Below are 22,959 nucleotides of genomic sequence, written 5' to 3' on the forward strand. Positions count from 1 at the left end.
TACCAGATCTTCAGAGGGGAGCATTATCTTCATTACCCTGGTTCTGCCACTCAGGACTTCTTCAAGCTGTAGCACCCCAGGAGCAATGTGGAGGGAAGCGGAAAAGAGGATGTGGGCACTTCATGGGTTAAGACATTTTCCACCCCTTAGTAAAGGTTATTTAGAAAGCAGCACACTGTGACAAAGCCAACACCCAGCAGTCTGGGTGTGAAACACCAGAGGCTCTGACAACAGGCTGATGTGTCACAGTGAACCCCCAAATTGACCGTGTCTGAGCTCTTTGCTCGCACTGCTCGGCGCAGTCTTTCAGAGAAGACAAGCCCCCCTTTCCTCCAAAATCCCTTCTCCAGAGCAACTCCGTCTTTCCCTCACCAGGGTTATGGGAGACGGGACACTGGTGGTGATCCACACTAAGCATAGGTACAACCTGGAGGTGACCAAAGACCTGTATCAGTGGTTGCCGCTGTGTGCAGGTACACATTGCATGAAGGAAGACCTAGGGACTATGGTCCCCTCATTCCTCCCTCACAGGGCCCTCAGCTGGAGCAGAATCACCAGTTATGCCCCAGCATCTTCTCCAGGGTTTCACCAGGGCTGAGAGATTTCAGCTCACGGTTACACACTGCAAGCTGCCAGCTAAAAGGCACGCCTCCTTTCAGAGGAGTGAACAGCAGGGAATGTGAAAGGCATTTGCTATTAAAAGAAAAAGAAACAAAAAAGCAAAAGAAAGAGAAAGAGAAACTTCGTTGCCTGCTAAACTGTCTAATGCTTGAACAACTGCAATAACCAGGCAATTGCAATTGCAATTGGTCAAGACAGACCAATGTTTGTCTTGACAAACCCTTCTGAAAATTCACATGCAGAAGGGGAAATACTGCTAGGACTTCAGTTATCAGCTTCTCAGGGGACACCACAAATAATAAGCTGTTCCCTCCCCGAAGTACCCTAATGGCATCCTAGATTTACAAAAAGTGATGCTTGAATATATTTTCTGAAATATAAACTTGCCATGCACAGTCAAAATTAAGAAGAAATATAGGGCATTTTTAAGAGAAGCTCCATGGGGAAAAGCAACTGTGAAATAGCCAAACATCAATTATGAAAACCACATCAAGAAGAGGCTCTTGTGCACAGGGTTTAGGGATTTGACGAAAATGTGCATCCTGGCTTGACTCACAATGTAGGCACAGAATGTGCAACTTTCCTCAACTTGTACAACTCAGTGAGCGCGTTCCTTCCCCTGCTGAACTGTAACCCTTTAAAGTCGGTGTATCTATGCAATATTCTTGCATCTCATAGCTCTTTGCTCTCTACTCCAAACTCCTCTGCATCATCAGAGTGACCAGCTTACTCCCATCCTAACTTAGTGCAGAAGAAACAGCCGATACTACTGTGACATGGGCAAACTTCTCCTGAAGTCACCCAGTAGCTTGCTCATTGGTGGCATGATCATGATTTTTACTTCAAACCTTCAATCAGAGCCTCCTCCTCCCCCAGCTACTGCCCACATAGAACTCTGAACTAGTAATAGGCTTCAGGCAACGCTACTTCCTTCTATGTGAGGAAACACATATGGGTAGAAAAGCAAAATATAAGTTAACAAAAGCAGAGGGGTTTGGGGGTGATTCTGTCTGTGAGTTGTGGCTGGATCATTTTCCCAAGATTAAAGCATGACATTCTTGTGCATGTCCCATGAGGCAGGACCCAGGAGAGGGAGCATACAGAACTGCGAGTACCCAGGGTAAGACCAGGAAACGCCTCCCCACAAGACCCACAGCAAAAAGCAATGGGATGATCTTGTGCTTCTTTAAAAGTCTGTTGTTTTGTGGCATTGCTGTTTAATGATACACAGCACTGTTATTAATAAACAGCATAAATCGGACAGTTGTCACAAGGGGAACAAAAAAAAAGACACAAGTTTCTTTGCTTTTTCCTCTATTCCTGACTGTATCTCAAGTGTCACATATGCTCCTACAAGCAATGCCTGGATGCAAGGCTTCACTATGAATTTTCCTCTCCGATGATGGATCACACCACGATTTTCCATCTCTTCTTCTTCCAGGAGCAATGGCTGTTTATTATTCCTCATGCCCACTCCACATGATAGAAAACTATGCAGAAAACAGGAAAAGGTGAAAGCAAGGCTATTTAAAGCTGCAAATCAAGAATGCAAGGCTTAGGAAACCTCAGCTTTGTGACTGCCTGCGCAACCCTCCTTCATCCCTCTTTCTTGCCTGTGTACTGTGGCAGAGCTGTTAATCACATAATCACAGGCTATTTTTCTACAGGACCTTGGCCTCACCCAGTACAGCAGGATACACGGAGCTCACCTAGCAAGCAGTCACTATTTCATCTTCTCTGCACTGTTAGAGGTGTGGCCCCAAGCCTTGTTTACCAGGTACCTGCCACACTCTACTCTGCAGACGGAATTAGTAATTTACTCATGGGCTTTCCTACAGTATGCATCATTAGAGTAACTGAATGTTTCACAAACAGAAAGGAATGTATTTTCACAATGCCCTCATAAAGTAAGACACTGTATTATCCATATGTCATGGGCAGGGAATTGAGGCACAGAGAGATTAACATGAAAAGCTTCCACTAATTTTAAATGCCTAATTGAAACTCTTAGGACCAAATCTTTCAGAGATTTCTTCTGGCTGCTGAGGAGGTGGTGACAACAGGGACTTTTAAGGCTTAAAACTTGGCCAAGTTTGGGCTGATGATCTTGGAGACAGCAGAAGTGGTGCCTCTGACATAGATACCACGCAAATTTTATTGGGTTGTTAAGATGGCAGTTTGCTGTCTTATTTCTTTGTACATTTGTTCTATTTAACATGCACCAAAAAAGTCAACAGGGGTACTAAAGAGCCATTTTCTAAATACACATTCTGAGGCAGGTAGCTGGGTTGGAAGTTTTTTGCCCAGAGAGTTTAAGTTTGGTAAAGGTGTGAGCAACCAAACAGAGGGTCTTAAAATGGGGAAGCTGCTGGATGGCCTCCATAGCAGGCCATTCCCATGAAATACACTTTTCCTTCTCTTGGGTGGTATTATCCAACTGTTGAAGAAATCACACAGGCCAGATGTTACACTAACTGAACCAAGGCAAACTTAAATGCAACCTGTAACTTAAGCTTTCTTTCATATCCTGGTTCTGTTCAGATAAACAAGATTGATTTATTGTTAATCTTAATGCACAACAAAGTCTTGTTACTCAATTCCACATAGCAGCTTTTGCTTAGAGCATGTCTATCCTGTTCCCTCTGAAAGAGAAAGCAAGGTAAGTGTCAGGCACTGTAGACAGCACTGGTCATAAGCTGGATATAGAACTGGCAGATGGACAGTACTCAGAGACAATGAATCTTACATTGGTACAAACTGATCCTTCCCCTGATTATTTACAGGGAGATTCACAAAACCCTGAAGAAAAGGTCCCTCTGAAAATTCCAGGCAGTGATTTATCTGTGTTGACACCAGGAAAGATAGACAGATAAAAAGACAACAGGGTGGCGGGAAATAAATCAACCAGTTGCTGTGCCAAGCCTTTCTCAGAGTAATAAAGTATTTTTAGAGACACTTTTGCATAAGCATAAAACCCAACCGTGCAACTGTCCACCACCACACAGGGCTTAGGGGTAAAAGAGAGTGAGACAATATGGGAGCTGGTAGGAGAACTGGTTCCTCCATCACCTTGCGAACATGCAAGGACAATGTTGGGATAACAACTCCCAATGATTCCTCTTTGCAACTCAAGCTGTATTCCTGGCAAATGATGTTATAAACTGTCCCTCCCCTAGACACATACCACATGCACACACAGATGAACAGAGACCCAGTTTCTCTGTCCCACACCTAAAATTCTTGCCATACCTCCCTGCTTTTCAGCTAGTGATGTCTCCTGACTGCACTAACATTGACTAATTTAGTATTTTTAATTACAGAGGGATTTACAGCACTGCACTACAGTGCTCTCTTATTATACCCACTGTTCCTACTGGATCTGGGTACACTCTACTTACAAAGTTGCACATTAGACAAATTACACTGCACATTAAGTAAATCTCTCTCTAGAAACAGGATTAGATGGAGAGGCAAATCTTCCTCATTCCTAGAGTGTAAATTAATATTTCCAAAATCAATATGAAGAGCTCCAAATCAATTAAAAAAAAACAAACTCCCCAAAAATCCCCAACCAACCAACCAACCAAAAAAAACCCCAAAATGTTTAAACATTTTCTACAATGAATCAGATTTATACAGGAGATGCATTCTTTTCCTCCGAGTTCACTTAATAAATAAAACAGCTGGTCCGAGGAATCAGGTCAATCAGAGTCTAGAAAAAAGCCCCATTAAAGCTGCTATATAACCTAGTTTCTCAAGCTGCATAAGGCATCCTAATATTGGAGGGGCAGAAGCCCATGCAGAGACAGGCTCAGCTTCTGGCCCCTCAGGGTTATGGAGGGTATTTACTACGAACGATAGCAGTAAGAGAGGTATATTGCAAACATGTAAGGAGCAAGGCTCTGAAGGAGCACAACAAAGCACTCCATGGCTGCAAGCTCCCATCCCTCCCATGCCACATGAGAGGATCAATCCAGCAGCACCCAAAGCCCTAAGTGTGTTACATGAACACAGAGCCTATCCCACTGCAGGCAGAAGACCCCCGCAGCACCAGCCTTCCTCCTCCTGCATTGCACACGGCTGTTGTTGTGATGCCCAGGCTTTGGTCATCTTGGAAAATGTAGTCTTTTATTTATATGTTTGAAAATGCTTTGCCAAGGATATCACAGTCCACACCCTGAAAGTAGACGGAAGAAAGTAAAGTGACTTGCTCAAGCTTAAAGTGCAGTGCAGCAGCAGAACTGGGAAATGAAACCTCTTGACCCACAACCCTAGGTTTTAGCTTCTTAAATAAGGATTCACTTTCCTCATTAAAAAACTAAAAATGGGAAAAGAGGGAGGAGTATGCTATAGACACAATGAACTTGCCCCTCAGAGGGCTAATGACCTGATATACTTTTTTTTTTCCCTTCTCGCCTCTATTTCCCCCGGTACTCTAACTTCAAGGACTATCCTTCTTTACTGGTCTACTTTAACCGAGAGTGTTGGCTCAATATCCTTTTCCCAACCACCTGAAGCCAGAGACCATCTTTCCCACAGAGGAGATTACCTTCTCGCTTTCAGGCTCTCTGGATGTCCTCACAACACCCTGGACTGACACTACTCCTCTTTCTGGATCATGCTGAGGGACACCAAAGTCCTATCCGCTGGTCTCAGCCTGCGGTACGTGGTAGCCTGTAAGGGTACCCTGGAGGTAAAACCTGGTTGTTCTCTATTAATTTTTCATTTCAAGAATGGCTCCAGGGAAGGGAGGGAGATATAGGTCAGAGACTTTGGGGGCTGATTAGTAACTCTGTACATCTTCCTTTTTTCTTCTCCCTCCCCCCTCCCTTTTTTCTTTTCCCTTCCAAATTCAGAAACAGAGGGTTTTCCCTCTGTATTTCTCATTTACTCCTCGAACATCATCAGCATTAGTCAGCAAACTCCTGTTATTTCCTCCACAAGCCCAAGACACTTGGAGAGTGACTAACCCTTCTCTCCTCACACTCTGGCTTCAACAGTTGCATCTGTTTTCTTCCCTGAGAAAAATGGGTCTCTGCATTGGCACATGTGCAGTACTCCCCTGTGGTCACTGCCACATATGCTCCCACTGCCACGTGCCTGCAAACACCACGGCACTTTATGCTGAAGAGCCAGGAGGTGATGGCAGGGCCTGCATTCAGGTCACTTCTTCACCCATCATCACAGCAGCAGCGTCCCTCAGGATGGCAAGCAGTTAGCTACTGCCCCAAGCACAGGCATGCGAAGAACACAATGGAGGAAGCATGAAGCAACCCCGATTCTCTTCGCAGCCCTGCCAGTAACCTGGTCTGTCGGGTCACATCGCCTCCATGTGCCTGTATTAGCCTTTTCTTCCCAGGACCAAGAGTGTCTGCCCTCATCAAGGCACCTGGCACCTCACACAGCATGCAGAAAGTCTCCGCCAGGCTTCTGAGGCACGAACACAGGGTGAGTAAAAACCCAGCTCCTCGTGACTCAAGGCCGCCTCATCAGAGCACGACAGAAGGCTCCTCCTGGCCAGGTGGGCTTGCACAAGATCTCCACCCACAGCCACGCTCACAGGGGACCTCGCATGCAACTCACGCTCACATAGGCATGCCCACAGACCTGCCCACACTTTGCTCTCCGCATCGTGCTGGAGTTTGTTGCGTCCCCTTTTCCAGGGTGATGCCCAAAGCGCACAGACCACTGTCCCCTGTGTCTGGCATGCAAAGAGGATGCCTTGGCCTCAGGCTACTGCAAGTGCTACCTGCTGCCAGCCGTAACCCATAATGGGAATGCCCCACATTCACACCAGAGCACATCAGTAAGGATCAGTGGGAAGGCTGGCCAATTTGGTGCCAGAGAACTCCATTCCCTTTGCTTTAACATGCTCACCCCAGCAGTGACCCCACTCCTGCTGCTGTTACCTCTGTCCCCATTGTAGGAGAGCCTGCTCCATCGCTGTGTAGGGAGGCATGAAAATAAACCACCGGTTCCAGTGCCACACTCCCTCCTGGCAGATCTGTTTCTCTCTTCTTAACTGTTTCCAAGTGCCTGGCTGTTTTATAATCCCCACTGAGCATTCCCTTAACTCCTTCCTCACTAAGCCCTTCCACCCTCCCTCTCCCGCTTTCTCTTAAAAGGCAGAAAAAGCCAAGGCGAGGTAGGGGGTACAGAAAGCAAAGGAGGGGGCCTGAATCAAGGAAGGAACAACTGAATCAAACTGAACGTATAATAGAACAAGCAAATTAGTCATTTCCCCAGCCTTCTCTTATGTAGACGAACTGACTCTTCTATTAAGATAGGGTTTTTTTGTGGACATTTGTGCACCTTAGAAGCTTACTTCTTTGCTAATTTCCTGCTTTTTCATACTATAAGGTCAAAGGCTTCTGCTGGTAGCACAGTTTTTAATCACACAGCAACTTGCCCTTTGAGGTCTGTACTGAAATTGCTTCCTTAGATCACAAGCAAATACGAGTTGGCGGCTTTACGTCCAGTGTCACCATCAACCCATTTATGCCTAATGCAAAATCCAAGAATCGAGCACAGGTATCGCTCCCCAGTGGAAAGGATGTCAGTGGGCTGTGTGGAGGAGCTTGGATAGAGGGACACAGCCTCCTGGCTTCCCAGATGTGGAACACTGAAATTGCCCTGAAGCGTACTGGTGAGAGCCACACACGCTATGGGTGCTCTGTGTTGCACGTGTGCGTGCACTCATGTCAGTGAGTGCCAGTGGCAGAGGAGATGGAGTTACCTGGCCCGAGACATTTCAGGAGACCAACCAGGATAACTACAGCGTGCTGCAGGCCACTGTGTGCCAAGGTGTGCTGGCAGCACGGCGCAGGGCGGGACAAGTACAGCGACCCAGCAGCTTTGGGTTTCATAACCGTGATTACGTGCAAAGCAACGCCACAGAACACCCCGGTGTGTACGCTGCTCCTGTGACAGGATGAATAAAGAACATGGTGGGAGGGGGGGGGAAGCCATGGCTTTCACACATCCCCTTCTCAGGTGGAAACGCCACACTTGAGCTGGCTGCTGCTCTTTCCTCAAAGCCTATGGCTGCTGCTTCCAGCGTCTTGAGGTAACCCCTGACAGCTTACACTCGAAAGTTTGCCAAGGTATCTTTTTCACTGACAAATGAGCTATTCTGTCACACAAGACTGGGCCACGGGGCTTTTGGAAATGGTTCTGCTGATGTTCAAGGGGAGCAGCTTGCTGTGCAGAGGAGTGGCAGAGTTAATAGTAGTAGGATCAGCACACACTCCTACCTGCCATCTGCCTTCAGCTCAAATAGGCCTTCTGCTGAACTGCCAGCGCTGGGGCCTGGGCTGGGCTGGGGCCGCTGCAGTGAGCAGCAACTCAGTGACATGAAAGACTGCTTGGGTTAGTTGATTAAGAGCGCAGGAATCCTGTATAGTGCTAGTACTGACTCGGTCCAGGGATTTCACGGGGGTATTTAAGCCTGGTTCTCCAAAGTCTTTTGCACAGGTGGGTGTTTTTGTGCCAGCTTAGACCAGCCCCATGAACTGATCTCAGAAACAGGGGCCTCTGAAACAGCTATGCTTTCTTCTTTCATCAGAGTAGAAAGTAGGGATAAATAAAGCTTTAACTACATCACTCCCCTGTAAAGTTTAACACCTTCACACGCATAAAGCTCTGCAGGAAACAGAGGAAAGCCCACTGGTGCCTGTGGACTTCTTTTAAGCACTGGCCACTGCCAGCAGGTCCCGGCAGAAGCTGCTTGGCTCTGCTTGCGCATATCCCAAACTCAAGAGCTTTCCCTTTCGCTTTTCCTTTTTTTTTTTTTTCATTTTTAGTAGTAGAAGAGTTGCTTAAGGCTTGTGGATGACCTTAAAGTACCAAAGTGCTGACCTGCCACTGAACTCTTGAGCCTGCCAGTGCATGAAGAGCAGCACTTGGTCCCCTTGTAGACTCATAACAAAATGCTGAGGTTCTCTCCAACATTGTACTATTCTGCAGTGATATCCTACAGCAATTTAAACGACTGCTGTGGCTGATCTCCAAACCTAGGAGGGGACAAGCAGAGGAAGCAGCAAAAGGGTGCTAGTCTGAAAGAAGGACAGGGAGCTGGGATGGGCACAACCTGCCAGCTCCAAAAGTGAAAGGAATGGAGAGGCCCCTCCTTCCACAGACAGAGGAAGGGAAAAAGACAGACGAGTGAAAAGTCTGGACTTAATAATGAAAAACAATAGCTCGTAATTTATTTTCATATCCCCTTGCTAATGCTGGAATAATGCTAACAGTGGAATTCCTATGGCATGCATGTCATGCCTGCAAATACCAAGTGAATTACTTCTCAGCTAAGCTATGGGCTATGGCACTGAGCAGCACATTCGTTACAAGCAACTGGATGATGAACAACAGTTCCCAAATTCCTCCTTCACAATGCTACTTGCATTAGTTGTAATTTAATGAGAGCGAGAGAGAAAGTTTTGGCTCAAACCACTGAAATAATACTGCCTGATGCTGCTTCCCACTGGGTTTTGTATTAACTCACACCACCATCACTACCTCCACCTCCTCCTACCTCCTCCCTTTTCACACCTATCCTCAGGTGCTAAAAGTGGTGTCATGGAACCCATCAGCATGGCAAGACAGTATTCCAGGAAGCCCCCAAGCACATACATTCCTTCTGGCTGAAAGGCAGGAGAGGACACAGAGCTCTCCCTCTCCTCTGTCAACAGTAACAGGAGGGCCAGAGCAGCCAGTCTCTGTATGGACAAGCCTCCAACTCTCTAGTTTCTTCCTCCTAGAGACAGTGCAGGTGAAAAACACTGCACTGCAGGTCTGAAAACAGACCACCAAGGGCACATAGCCTGACACATGTCAGTGCAGAGCTCCCACCATGGTCCTTGTGACTGATTCTCAGAGGAAGCCACAGAGGGGTTGCCCAGCCTCATCCCAGCCTCGCAGGCTGTCTTAGCCCAGTTGTCGCTCTTTTTAATGATTCTGAGATCTGGTAAGCAGCCAATAAATGTGAACAAAATCTTTGCTATGGGTAAGGCCTTCAGCAGCATAAGTGTGCCATCACTACTGATCCCCAGGTGAATCTGGGAATTGCTACCATGGCTGCCTCTCATGAACCCTCGGGTAGGTCTGTACCTAGGTTGGAAAAGACCTTTGAGATCATCAAGTCCAACCTTTACCCCAGGGCTGCCAAGTCCACCACTAAGCCATGTCACTGAGGGCATCTACATGGTTTCTGAACACTTCCAGGGATGGCGATTCCAGCACTGCCCTGGGCAGCCTGTGCTAATGGCTGACCACCCTCTCAGTGAAGAAATTGTTCCTAATATCCAGTCTAAACCTCCCTTGGCACAGCTTGAGGCTGTTACCTCTTGTCTCACCGCTTGTTACTTGGGAAAAGAGACTCAAAGCCACCTCGCTACAACCTCCTTTTAGTTAGCTGTAGAGAGTGATAAGGCTCCCCCTGAACCTTCTCTTCTCCAGATTAAACAAACCCAGTTCCCTCAGCTGTTCCTCATCACACTTGTGCTCCAGACCCTTCACCAGTCCTGTTGCCCTTCTTTGGACCTGTTCCAGCACCTCTCTTGCAGTGAGGGGCCCAGAACTGAACACAGTGTTGGAGGCACAGCCTCACTGGTACCCAGACAAACCAGGGACAGCCTCTTCAGAGAGGCAGGGGCATCTTGCAGGTTTCTGCCCTGGAAGGAGCCAGCCAGCCAGCCAGCATCACCTCCCATTCCTGCAGCAGCCTTGCCACAGAGCCCACTCCCCTTTGCATGACAGGACATTTAAGCACCAGATGACCCTACACCTGAGGTTCATGCCTGAAACATGACTCAGTGCGGGGGATCTCATGTGTTGGGCCAGAAGAAAGTCGAGAGGTCTGATCTGAGCAGCAGACCTACCAGTAAGAGGCTGAAAGTATCATTACTGCTCTCCTGGTGTATTCAGTCCCTTCAGTGTTCCCCACCAACAGCGCATAAATGGCAAACATCCATGGATTCCTACTGCATTGAGCATCCAAAATCCTCCTTATTCCCTTTATGTCACATGTAATTTGGAAGTCCCTCACCCCCAGACACATTTTGTAGTGTTTTGAAAAAAGGAATCCAAACTAAATTTACATGTTTCTGAAACAAAGGTACAGGCAGGGGAAGGCAAAACACCTTATGACAGGAATCAATGTTTTTGTGCAAATGAGACCTAGGATTCAGTTACCTTCCAGCCCTCCAGCATGTGTGACAGTCTTAGCTTTGGCTTAAAAGCCACCTGTTTTTCTGTAAAGGTAGACAAACACCAGTGATCCTTTCTCCAGTGTCCTGGCTGAAGTCCCACAGACCTGATTTGGGGGGAGAAAGGTGGGCAGGACACCACAGGATGCTCCTAGGGACATCTGCACACATGGGTCTGTACAGGCACACAGGTACACATGTGCTGGGAAAGTGATACAGCAGGCACAGTGCTGGGGGCCATCCTCAGAAGTGATCCAAACACAGATCTGCCCTTTGCCAAAATCCTCCTCCCAAACCCAGGCACAGCATTACACACTCTGTGGCTTTCCTAAAACTACGGATGTGTTTTAAGCAGTGACAGGACTCTGGAAGAAATTAAAGCATTCAACGTGGAAGTGACCCCATGTGAATGCAACAAGAGTTGCTGCAATAAATAAACCAGGGTCACAGTCACAGACACAGAAACAGGAAGGAACGGTATGCCTTAGCCTGCTGTGACTACCTGTGCGTTGAGCAGCTCACCCACTCCAGCAGTGCGGGAAGCCCAGCATCCCCCTGAGGGACACCAGATAAAAGGGATCCCTGTGTAGAGAGCAAGCATGGGGAGGAGGGGATCCAGGCATGACAGAGGCCCACAGCAGTGGGTACATGGCCTTTAGGAGCTCAGCACAGGGGTGGTGTTATCTGCTACCAGCCGCAAGCTGAGCCGCAAGAGAAGCAGTGACCAGGCCACGGCAAGACTATAGGGATGAACACAAGTAACCAGACGTATGGAGACCAGCTGGGCTGCATGCAGAACAGGCCAATTACTGCAACAACTTCTGTGGGCATCCGGTGAAAACCACAGAGGTCAGAACCACCAGCCGCAATTAAACACATTTACAGTTTCAAACCCGACCAAATCCAACACTTCTGTTGGGACCAAGGAGTTCAGCTGTAGGTTCCTGGCCCTGCTGGGAAGGCAGAGGCTGCCCAGCCCCTTGGCTCCCCTCCTGGCAGGCTGTCACAGTTCACAAAGGGTGACACTCAGCAGCAACACTCAGTTCCCTTCAGTTCCCTTTTAGCCTTCAAATTAAGGCTTACATGGGGCTTAAGTGCAGCCCGTCTCAACACGGGGTTGGATTTCACAGCTCTTGTGTACTGCTGGGTTGCCACCTCAAACTGAAAAGAGGACAAGCGCCTCAGAGGCAGCCTCGCAGGCAGCCCGTCCACCCAGATACCACGAGCAGGGGAGGGGGAGCTCCTGGCTTTGCACCCAGCCCTACCTCTCTAGTGAGCAAGGAAGGAGGGCTGAGGACATCAGGAGAGGCTGCTGCTTCCCTTGCCCCGGTTAGCCAAATAACTTCCAATATCTGACTTTCAGCAAGCATTTCATGGTAACCACAGCGTACTCTACCTATGTGACCATGCCTGCACTCTTCCTCCCCTGTGTGCTTGCTGGCCCCCCAGGGCTCGCCCTGAGCCTCAAGATGACCTGTGCTTTCCAGCATTCAGCTCCCATGGTAAGTGAGCATGTTTTCGATATGTGGCATGCTACTTCCTTGGCCACAAATGCCTCAGGTGGGCTGGTCATCTTCAACCAAGCATGACAGAACATGACAGGGCTGTGTTGGGGAAGGGGCGGAAGAGGAGAAGAGGCTGCCAGGAACAGAAGAAAGGGGACAAACTACGCAGGGAGAGTGAAAGCCCCATTCCCTTACCAAGCCCTGCAATAACAAGAGGGTGAGATGGACAGGAGTACCAGCTGCCATTAAACCGAAATGAAAAACTATTACCTGCAACTTGCTCCAGCGATGCCAAGTGACATAAGCACATTTCCTAGCTCACCCCCAGCGCTGCCACAAGCATCTGTTTTATTGCGCCTGATATCAAAAGCACTGGGCTTCCCTGCCTGAAATTCTGCCCTACCCTGTCATTCACTCACATCCCATCTTCTTCCCTCGCACTATTTCCTACAGGCAACAGCTTTTTGGCAGGAGTCTCAGTATCTGTTTGCAACAGGGCATAGCAAGGGAAAGCAGACATCTCCTTGTAAAGCATCCTCTTCCTGAAACCCCTTCAACCCTTCCTGGCTGAGAGGAAATGCAGGGATTGATAATGACTCAAGTGCTCCTTTGGGAAACAGCAATGATTTTGGAGGAACACAAAATAACTTTTAAGCCAAGCCCAGTACTACAGAGGGGAACTTCAAGTCTGTAGCTCAAGTTTGCAGCTGAGCAAGAACAAAACCAGGGCTCAGACACCTACTTGCGGGGATGCTGAAAAAGATACAGGTACTTTACTGAGATGGTCTCACCTACAACAGGTAGGTTGTGAGTGACACAGTAAACTCATCTAAATGGATACAGATTCCCCATGGGATATTTCATGTGCTTACAGATGCCAGCTGCATCACAGGACCAGGTCAAGACTTAAATAACTGAGGATTTAGGAGGACCCGAGATACATTAGTAGAGCTGCAGAGTTAACCAAGAACTGGTTCAGTAGGGCCACCAAAACCTGGGACTGGGAGAGATGTGTAGAAGATGTCAGCCATGCAGTTGTTCTGGGTCAGGATGGAGATGAGCTCGTAGATGTGGATTACGGACCACTCCCTGTCAGAATGTCTTGGATGATATTTTCCTCAAGCTTAGATTTCTAGTAACCCTTTTGTTCAGTCTGAAAAGAGTCACATTGCTCCAAGAAATCTCTCCCTGCCTTTTTACAGGCAGAGTGGCAGTGTCCCCTCCTGAACACACTGTGATTTACAGCCTTCCACACTCACAGTGGCAACACAACCCCTTATGCAGAGACTGCAGACAACACTCCTGCCAACACATACGCTGTCACAGCATCGCTCCACATAAACACCCTGCATTCACCTTGTTTATATTTCCTCCTGTACAGGCTGCAGCAGCTCACAAACACACAGAAAGCCTAATTTATATTTATAATATATCTCCCTTCTGCATCCCCCGCAGTGGAAAAGAGCCCTGGTATAAACACAATTTGTTGAGAGAACAGTGTAATAGCTCTAAGGAGAAACAGGCCCACCTTGCCTTCTGTAGATAAAGGAGATGAAGCCACAAACACATTTGCACACTCCTAAACATTCCTACAAACATGGAAAGAGTCTACCAACATGGAAAGAATCCGACATATGCATCATACATACACACATGTACTCTTCCACCTGTGTTCTCACACACAGAGCTCAGTAACAGCATCTACCATCCCTTCTGACTCACACATGCTTTCAGGCAGCACAGGCATTTGGAAGGTGCACTTTCATTATCAAGGTGCTCACAGCCTCAGATAAGCAATAAGAAAACAACACCGTATGAGAAGTACTGTCACCATCAATGGGATACGCCTTGTCAGGCGGCTCAGCTATTTTAAAATGGGGTTTACATCGTGTTCCTTATCCTCACTTGCTAAATACATATACATTCTGATGTTGAGAGAATGCAGCGGGGAATGTGGTGGGAAGGCAGGTGCTTCCTGTGCCACTGATAGCGCTAAAAGAGGAATTTATAATTTTGTAATTGTAGTTATGACTAAATGTGATCCCCACTTGCTTTGTATGCACATGCCTTGGAGGAGTTATGAGGTCCTGGGTTTCTCCAGGGTTTCCACAAACTGGCTGTAACCAGGAGTTGTTCTTTTGTTTTAATCTGGCTTCAGAGACAAGGATGTGACCTCTCTTCTCCCTGTGAAGGACCTCACCCCAGCTTCCCTTGACCCCATCACTCCAAAACCTGACTGTGGAGCATGTTCCCTGCAGGAGAACACCGTCAGCCTGCTCAGAAACTGGGGCTAGCATGCCAGGCTGGCACTGTGCTGGGGAAACACACACAACCAATCCTCTGGCTCCCAATAAGCTTCCATGAAGGCTAACTAACTATTAATTCATGTCAAGGTGTTCTGTGTTCATGTATCCTCTGAGTAACTTCAATATGCGATGGCACTGAAGGGTCTGAATGACTCGTACAATTTTTTCTGCATGCCAACTTCTCTCCCATCCTAGCAGCACTAAGATGCCAGAAAGCTCCTGTGCACTGATGTACTGGCACCTAGAGGCTAAGCATCACCTGATCTCAGAGCTGCTCCACCGCTGATCCACAGCTCATCCTGTAGCATGTCGCCAAGTTCCCGCAACAGAAAGAGGCTGTTACCTACCCCCCTAACACATTGCATTGCTAAAACTAGCCGCCATGGTACCTATTACTGCTCTTTTCAGATGCTGCCCCTGCACTCCTTCCCAGGGCACTGGAGTGCCTAAGAGTGGGATCAAAACTCCTGGTCAGTTGTTAAGGTGCACAGAGCACCACCAGAGATATGCCATGTTAGAGAAAAGCCTGCTTCAGGTATTTTAAAGACTAGACAATTTAACTCCCCATAAATTCTGCCACAACAGGGAAGTTAAAGATTGCACACACATACAGAATTAAAAGGCTATCCAAGAAGGTTTTCTCGGATTTTTTTTCTCCAGATTTTGAAGTTAGTCATCTAAATAGGGAAGTAGCAGTGATGGCCAGAAATTACCACTATCTGGAGGCAAAACAAAGACCTGTTGAAAATCCTTGCCAAACTATTTGGAATATAACAACACTAACTGCTGCCTAGGAGAAAATAAAACCCCATACACTTCAGCTGGATGTTCTTCACCTCTGGCCTCATGTTTTATGCAAAGAGATAGCCTTCCTATCAATGTAAGCATCAAGCAACATGGACACTCATCCTTCTGCAATCCTGCTGCTGTCAGCTCCCATTGGCAGGACAGCCTAAAGCCACAGAAGAACCATGCAGATATTCATAAACCAGGACCCCAACCCACTGCCAGAACAGCTCTTCCAGAAACATTACTGTGAAAAGCTAACAGACCACCTCTGCCACGACCACTCTCTAGGTAGGGCGCAGCACTGTCTAGATATCATACTTCTGCTGATATCCTTCTTTTGGTACTGCTCCCTCTTCTCTCCATGCCAGCTCAAGCTGTGGCATCCTTTCTCAAATACATGTTGTGAGCTCTCTGGGGCAATGCTAAGCCACATTTGTCTATCTTTTGGAAAATCTGTAGCACAGAGGTTCTTGATTTGCTGGTAGTGGCTACCAGTAATTCATAATCAAAATAAAAGTGAAGCTGTACCAAGGGATTCTTGTGGCTTCAAGTTTTCTCCAGACTTGATTACTCTCAGAAGACACAGGAGAGATACGACTGAGATGAAAAATAAATCTCAGCCTACTTGGTTTACACACAGACCATCAAAAATAATGCGTCTCTATTGCTCTGACGTCCAGATCTCTTTTTTCCTTTGCCTTTTCCTAACCTTTAAAAGGCATATAAGATAAACAGAGGAGAAACCAGGCAGACAACATCCTCGGAAGGGATGTAGGAATATAATCAAGCCCTTAGACACACACACACAAACACCACAATTTATCTCTGCCTCCCCTTGTTTGATATTATCCTCTGTTCTAGTATCATAATCTGTTGCTATAGAAACAGCTATGATGTCACTATGAGAGGTTTATGGATGTCTTGAACAGGAAGGAAAGGTACATGATGATGGGAGAGAAAAAAGAAAACACCTACAAACAGCTGCTGAGCAGGAGATGTTCCAGGAATGGCAAGTGTTAACAGCGAAAAGATAAATACATTGACAGTGCTGGCGCTGCTGCAGACAAGAGCAGAATATAAACCATGTTTTAAAAATAAAGAATGCTTACAAATTTTGCCTACAAGTAAAAATATTCTGGGAAAGCTAAAGGAGCTTCCTGAAAAAAAAAAACAACAAACTTTCTTTGAAACGTTCTGCAAGTTTTCTGCGACTGGATATTTCCTGAGCCTTGCTGCTGGAGTCCAAGTCTCCATCGACTCACTTGATCATCTGCTGCAGTAGTCCTTCCAGAAGCGTTAAGGTAACACCCCACCAATGCAGCTAACACTTGGGGATCTTGCTGGCTATCCACCATCCTGTATGCCTTGATAATCTATAACTAGAAAATAAAAGTCATGTCTTCAGACAAAAATAAACACAATCATAGAATCAAAGAATCATTTAGGATGGAAAAACCCTTCAAGATCATTGAGTCCAACTATTAACCTCGTACTACCAAGTCCACCACTAAACCCTGTTCCTAAGTATCACATCTACACATCTTTTAAACGCCTCCAGGAATGGTGATTCCACCACTTTCCTGGGTAGCCAGTGCTTGACAACCCTTTCAGTGAAAAAATTTTTCCCAATATCCAATCTAAACCTCCCCTGGTGCAAAATGAGGCCACTTCCTCTTATCCTATTGCTTGTTACTTGGGAGAAGATACTGACAGCTGCCTCCCTACAACCTCCTTTCAGGTAGTTGTAGAGAGCGATAAGGTCCCCCCTGAGCCTTCTCTCTACACTAAAAAAAAACAGTTTCCTCAGCCACTCCTCATCAGACTAGTGCTCCAGACCCTTAAACAGCTTCATTTCCCTTCTTTGGACACCTTAATGTCATTCTTATAATGAGGGGCTCAAAACTGAACACAGTTTTGGAGATGCAGCCTCACCAGTGCTTAGTACAGAGGGATGGTCACTGCCCCGGCCCTGCTGGCCACACTACTGCTGACGCAGGCCAGGATGCTGTTGGCCTTCTCGGCTGCCTGGGCCCACACAAGATGGCTCATGCTCAGCATCCCGGGTCCTTTTCCCATCTAGCAGATTTCCAGACACTCTTCCCCAATCCTGTAGCACTGCAGAACCCAAGTGCAGGACCCAGCACAGAGCCTTGTTGAATCTCATGCAACTGGCTCCTGCTCATCAATCCAGCCTGTCCAGATTCCTCTGCAGAGCTTTCTTATTCTCCAGCAGAACAACATTTCTGCCCAACTTACAACAAACTTACTGAGGGTACACTCAATCATAGAATCATAGAATAGTTAGGACTGGAAGGGACCTTAAGATCATCAAATTCCACCACCCCTGCCATGGGCAGGGACACCTCACACTAAACCATATCACCCAAGGCCTTGTCCAACCTGGTCTTGAACACTGCCAGGGATGGAGCATTCAAAACCTCCCTGGGCAACCCATTCCAGTGCCTCACCACCCTAACAGGAAAGAACTTCCTCCTTATATCCAATCTAAACTTCTCCTGGTTAAGTTTTAACCCATTACACCTTGTCCTATCACTACAGTCCCTAATGAAGAGTCCCTCCCCAGCATCCCTATAAGCCCCCTTCAGATACTGGAAGGCTGCTATGAGGTCTCCATGCAGCCTTCTCTTCTCCAGGCTGAACAGCCCCAACTTTCTCAGCCTGTCTTCATACGGGAGGTGCTCCAGTCCCCTGATCATCCTCGAGGCCCTCCTCTGGACTTGTTCCAACAGTTCCATGTCCCCTTGTACTGATCATTCTTAAAGTTATTAAACAGAACTGTCCCCAGCACTGAGAACTGGGGAAGACCGCTTGTGACTGGCTCCCAGCTGGAGTTAACTCCACTCACCACAACTCTTTAGGTCTGACATCCACCCTGTTGTTTACCCAGTGAAGAATCCACCTATCCAGGTCATTAGCAGACAGTTTCTCCAGGATAACACTGTGAGAAACGGTGTCAAAGGCTTTACTGAAGTCTAGGGAGAGAACATGCACAGCCTTTCCCTCCATCCACTAAGTGGGTCACCTTGTCATAGAAGATCAGGTTGGCCAAGCAGGACCTGCCTTTCATAAACCTATGCCGACCGGGCCTGATCAGCTGGTTGTCCTGTATGTGTCGCATGATGGCACTCAAAGTGATTTGCTCCATAGCCCTCCTCAGCACCAAGGTCAGACTGAGAGGCCTATAGTTCCCCAGATCCTTCTGGCCCTTCTTGTAGATGGCCAGCATTATTTGCTAACCTTCATTTCACTGGGACCTGTCCTGGTTAGCCAGGACTACTGATAAATGATGGAAACTGGCTCAGTGAACACTTCCACCAGCTCCCTGAGCCCCCTCCTTACTTCTCCAAGAATGGAAAACTCTATTACTTTGTGACTGCTACGCCCAAGAGGGCCTCCAACCACCACATCACCCAGAAGTCCTTCTCTGTTCACAAACAACAGGTCCAGCAGGGCGCCTTCCCTAGCTGGCTCACTCACCAGCTGTGTCAGGAAGTTATCTTCCACACACTCCAGGCACCTCCTAGACTGTTTCCTCTCTGCTGTTTCCTCTCTGTGCGGAGAGGCAATGAAACTGGATCACATCCAGTAGCAAATAAACACCCTGGCCCCAATCTATAAGCAAAAAAGAGCTTTTCTTGCTCTCCTCACCCAAGAGAAAAACTATAATCTTGTAGACTGGCTGCCAAATACACTGACATACCTGACCTGCTACTAGAAAGAACAGTATGCTGAACCTCATACATTCAAAATGCACCCAGCCTTCAGGACACTCACATCCGTGTGTGGCCTGATGCACATGCTGTTCTCACCCACGGGCTCAGGCGCTGATGACTCTGCCTCCACGTTCATACCTGTTTTTGTCACCTGGTCTGTTGGTGAGAGCAGGGCAGACACATGGACAGAGAGAGTGCAACAGTCACATGTGCCCTCAAAGACATGTGCACACGGCAGGAAAATCCATCATGCAGGGCCTGACAGGGAACAGGCGGGAGGATGGCATTCATCCTCCGCAGCTGCCTTCATCGTGGGAAGGGCAATGGCAGCAAGGGAGGAAACCACAAGGAAGGACCTCACATCAATGCAAAGTGCTGGTGTTTTGGCTAATCTCTGCCCCATCAGAATTTCTTGAGCATGGGAAGCAGGATCAGAGTTCTTACGGGAATGCTATAGTATTAATTTTGCCTCTGGTCTCAGCCCCAGTCAGGGAATCCCCAGGCAGACTCTCCTCCCACCTATAAGCATTAGGATATAGGTGGTACCTCTTGCCCTTGCCCACCTTCCCTTCCAAAGATGTTAGAAGCAACTGCAGGGAAAAAACATGGGAGAGACTGAAGTCAGTAAAGGCAGCTGCAAACACAGTCCAAGCCAGGATCTTCACCTAGCTTTCTGTTCTTTCCAGCCCTGGCTGTGACAGCCTCAGCCCATGTACTTTTCAGGGATCTCCTCCCTCCCTCCAGTTACACTCACCTGCCCTTCTCTTCCTTCTCCACCTGTCTCTCTCATCCTCTTCTCCCCTGCTCCCAATCTGTTGCCTTACTTTCCAAACCTTCAGCCCACCCTTCCCTCTGCCAAACAGCCCCCTGTCACAAATATTTAGGAAAACCCACAAATTGTTATTTCCTCTCCCCAAACAGCCCAGCTGGTTTATATTATCCACCTTCCCATGATTTCTTCTACATAAAAAGCAAATCTTTTGAGATGGGATCTACCCCTTCACATTAATGTCATACCTATTGCAGTAAGGTCCCGCTTTTGTTTGGCACTGGCGCTACTATAGCAAATACATTGTTCTTAGGAATACTTCAAAAGCATCAAAGGAGAATAAAAGAACAGGAGGTGTGAAAACCATGCCAAGTGTTTCCTGTTTCTTTCAGCTTCTTTTATATTTTGAGGGCAAGGTTCTGTTCCTGGTTTTTTTATTAAATAACTTCTTTTCTTATGTGCTTTCCATTTGGGACTGCCGAGTAGAAAACAAAGTTGATCTTGGTGAAGAAACAGAGACTGTGCTTTTTTAAATTGGCAGGTGACACCAAGCAGGAAGGTTCTGCAAAGTCAGTGGAATTAGATTAGAATTCAAAACAATTCCAAAACCTTGGAATTCAAACAGGACAAATACAAAAATCATACATTTAGGTAGGAAAGGCTACCTACAGGATAGAAAATGGCTCATGAGGCATCAAGCTCCTTGGACAGAATATGGGAACATTACAAGCTACAGACAGATGAATGTCACGGTGCGGAAGTTAAACCAAACAAAAGCACTGTCTGTAAGAGTTGAAGGAATGCTTTTGCTCTATTTGGCCAGCACAAAATCCTGGGTACAGCATTGCTCTAGCAGTGCCATTCCAGAGAGAGGTGGACTACCTAAAGGGAGTGCAGAGAACTAGAAGGATGGTTAAAGCTGACGGAACAAGAGACAGGAGAAAGAGCTGAAGGATGCGTTTGAGATAAGATGTAGCCTAAGGAACACAAAGCCAAGGACAGAGATGACGAAGAGGAAGGAATACTTTTCCCGTACCCATTGTGCATACAACAAGGAATCTCAGCAAGCAAAGCACAGGAGTAACAGAGGTAAAACCTTTTCAGTGACAAACTGAAGGACAGAAATGACAGCCTGCGCAGGCTGTGGACCCTCCCTCCATACACGAGGAATAAGCTGGATGAGTGTATTAGGAAACACACTACACAAGCATGTATTTAGTATAGTACATCCTGGTTTGAAACCGTTTTTGAAGTCTTTCCTATGCCCACTTCCTATGATTTCAATGACTTTGGTGAGAGGTAAGTTTCTTTGGCATTTCAGCATAGCCCATAGACCACAATAAACCTGTCAGTGTTTAGGACCAGAGATGTTAGCCTGCAGGGTAACACTGTGTAACACTGTTGTTCTAGGTCTTTCAAATGCCTTTAAGGATTAAAGGTTATAATGAACAGGGAAGACAGCTGCCCTTCTGAGTTTCTCAAGTATCTCTGGCAAATACCACTTCCTTGCTGGGTGACCTTTCCTGCTATCCAGGGTAGGAGGTATAAGTGATTGCTCTTACTTCATCCTCCCGCAGACAGATGTCAACACAGGCTCACCTGGAAGGTGAGCAGGACAGAGAACACAGTGTGAATAAAGAGTGCACTTCAGCTTCTCCAAGCAAACATCCCACTCAGTGGGAAATGCTGAAGAAAACCAAGGAAGCAAACTATGCCACCCTTCACCCAGCATGAAACCCCCTTCTCCCTCCAGAATGCAACGCAGACAGGCTAACGCTCACTGCATGGACATGGTGCTTCCCCCCCACATAGCTCCCCAGGTTTCTGTGGCACTGTTGCTGATCTACACTATGGCCCCTGAAAACAGAATCAAGCCCAGTAGCAGCTGGAAGAGCTCACAAGTAGAGGATGCTTGCTTCCCACCAGCTTTTTTGTACCCCCCCTGCAAATAAATAGAAGACTCTTCCTTGGCATCATTCTGTCAGCACCTTCATTAGACAGCCACTCTCTATGTAGCACCTTGAACACACAGACCACTGAATAAACACACACTATTGTAGCTTATTATTACTGCCATTAAATAAATAAATTCTAATGGTACAGCTTTTTCATTCTTTCAGCCCGGAGTCCAGACTCTTTGAAGTATTTTGAGATGCTGTGATACCTCTGCCAGCCTATGAAGACAGGGTCTCCTCCTCTGCTCACATGTGTGGGGATGTCTTAAGATTGATTTCTACCACCAAAATTACTCAGCTCAGAAGGCTACCTGAATTCAAAGGTGGTCCCAAAACACATGCACTTGTGCTTTCCAGAGGAAGGACCTCAGTTGCTAGAGTGGCCAAACGAGGGAGGATTCAGGTGTAATGGGGGAAGCAGTAACATGCCTCCATTCCTCCCCCACAACAAACAGACAAATTGCTAAATGCCCTATCTGGAGTGAAATTATCACCTAGGTTTATTTTCAAAACAAAAGCTGAACTCTGTACTGCTAGGGGGAACAGCTTCAAAAGAGAAGGCCTCCTGTTAAACACTAGGGTATGTAAATAGCTGAAGAAACAACCTTTTCTGCAAATAGTGTTTAATTCTTGCTTCTCCTTATCCCCCAGTTTACCTTCCAAAAGCAAGAAAAAGCCCTATAAATACTATTTCACCTTCAGAGGGCAGAGATTTCACAGTAAAGGGTGAGGAAACAACCTCATTTTTATAAATGGACTGATTAAGCCATAGAGGCCATGAATCAGAAAGGTATTTCAGCGTGTGGCCAGCTTTAAAGACAAACAATTCTAATGAAGTCAGCAGCACTGCCTGTAAGCTTAAATTTAGGTACAGACCTTAAAGTATCTTCTTAAATTGGGATCAGAGAGGAAAAGGGTGGAACTTTCAAAAACGTCCAGTCTCAGCCTACCCGTCCTCTACAGGCACAGGGGTTGGGAAACCGTAATAGCTGTCAGCCCACCACTGGACACCTTTAAAACTCCTCTTCTTGGATGTCTCACTCAAAAGGTACACCCCATCCTCAACTCATTGATT

The 22,959-nt window shown here is 47.0% G+C and overlaps 1 protein-coding gene across 2 annotated transcripts in view; it reads right to left on the bottom strand.

Annotated features, from left to right (window-relative positions):
- The window catches only part of HIPK2 (homeodomain interacting protein kinase 2), a 137,323-nt gene that overhangs the window by 109,097 nt on the left and 5,267 nt on the right, over window positions 1-22,959 (bottom strand). The window lies entirely within an intron of this gene.

This window comes from Pezoporus flaviventris, unplaced genomic scaffold (genome assembly GCF_033815535.1).
Source record: "Pezoporus flaviventris isolate CSIRO_AGI_PZ_B2104156 unplaced genomic scaffold, CSIRO_AGI_Pfla_v1 ptg000002l, whole genome shotgun sequence".
Lineage (NCBI taxonomy): Eukaryota > Metazoa > Chordata > Aves > Psittaciformes > Psittacidae > Pezoporus > Pezoporus flaviventris.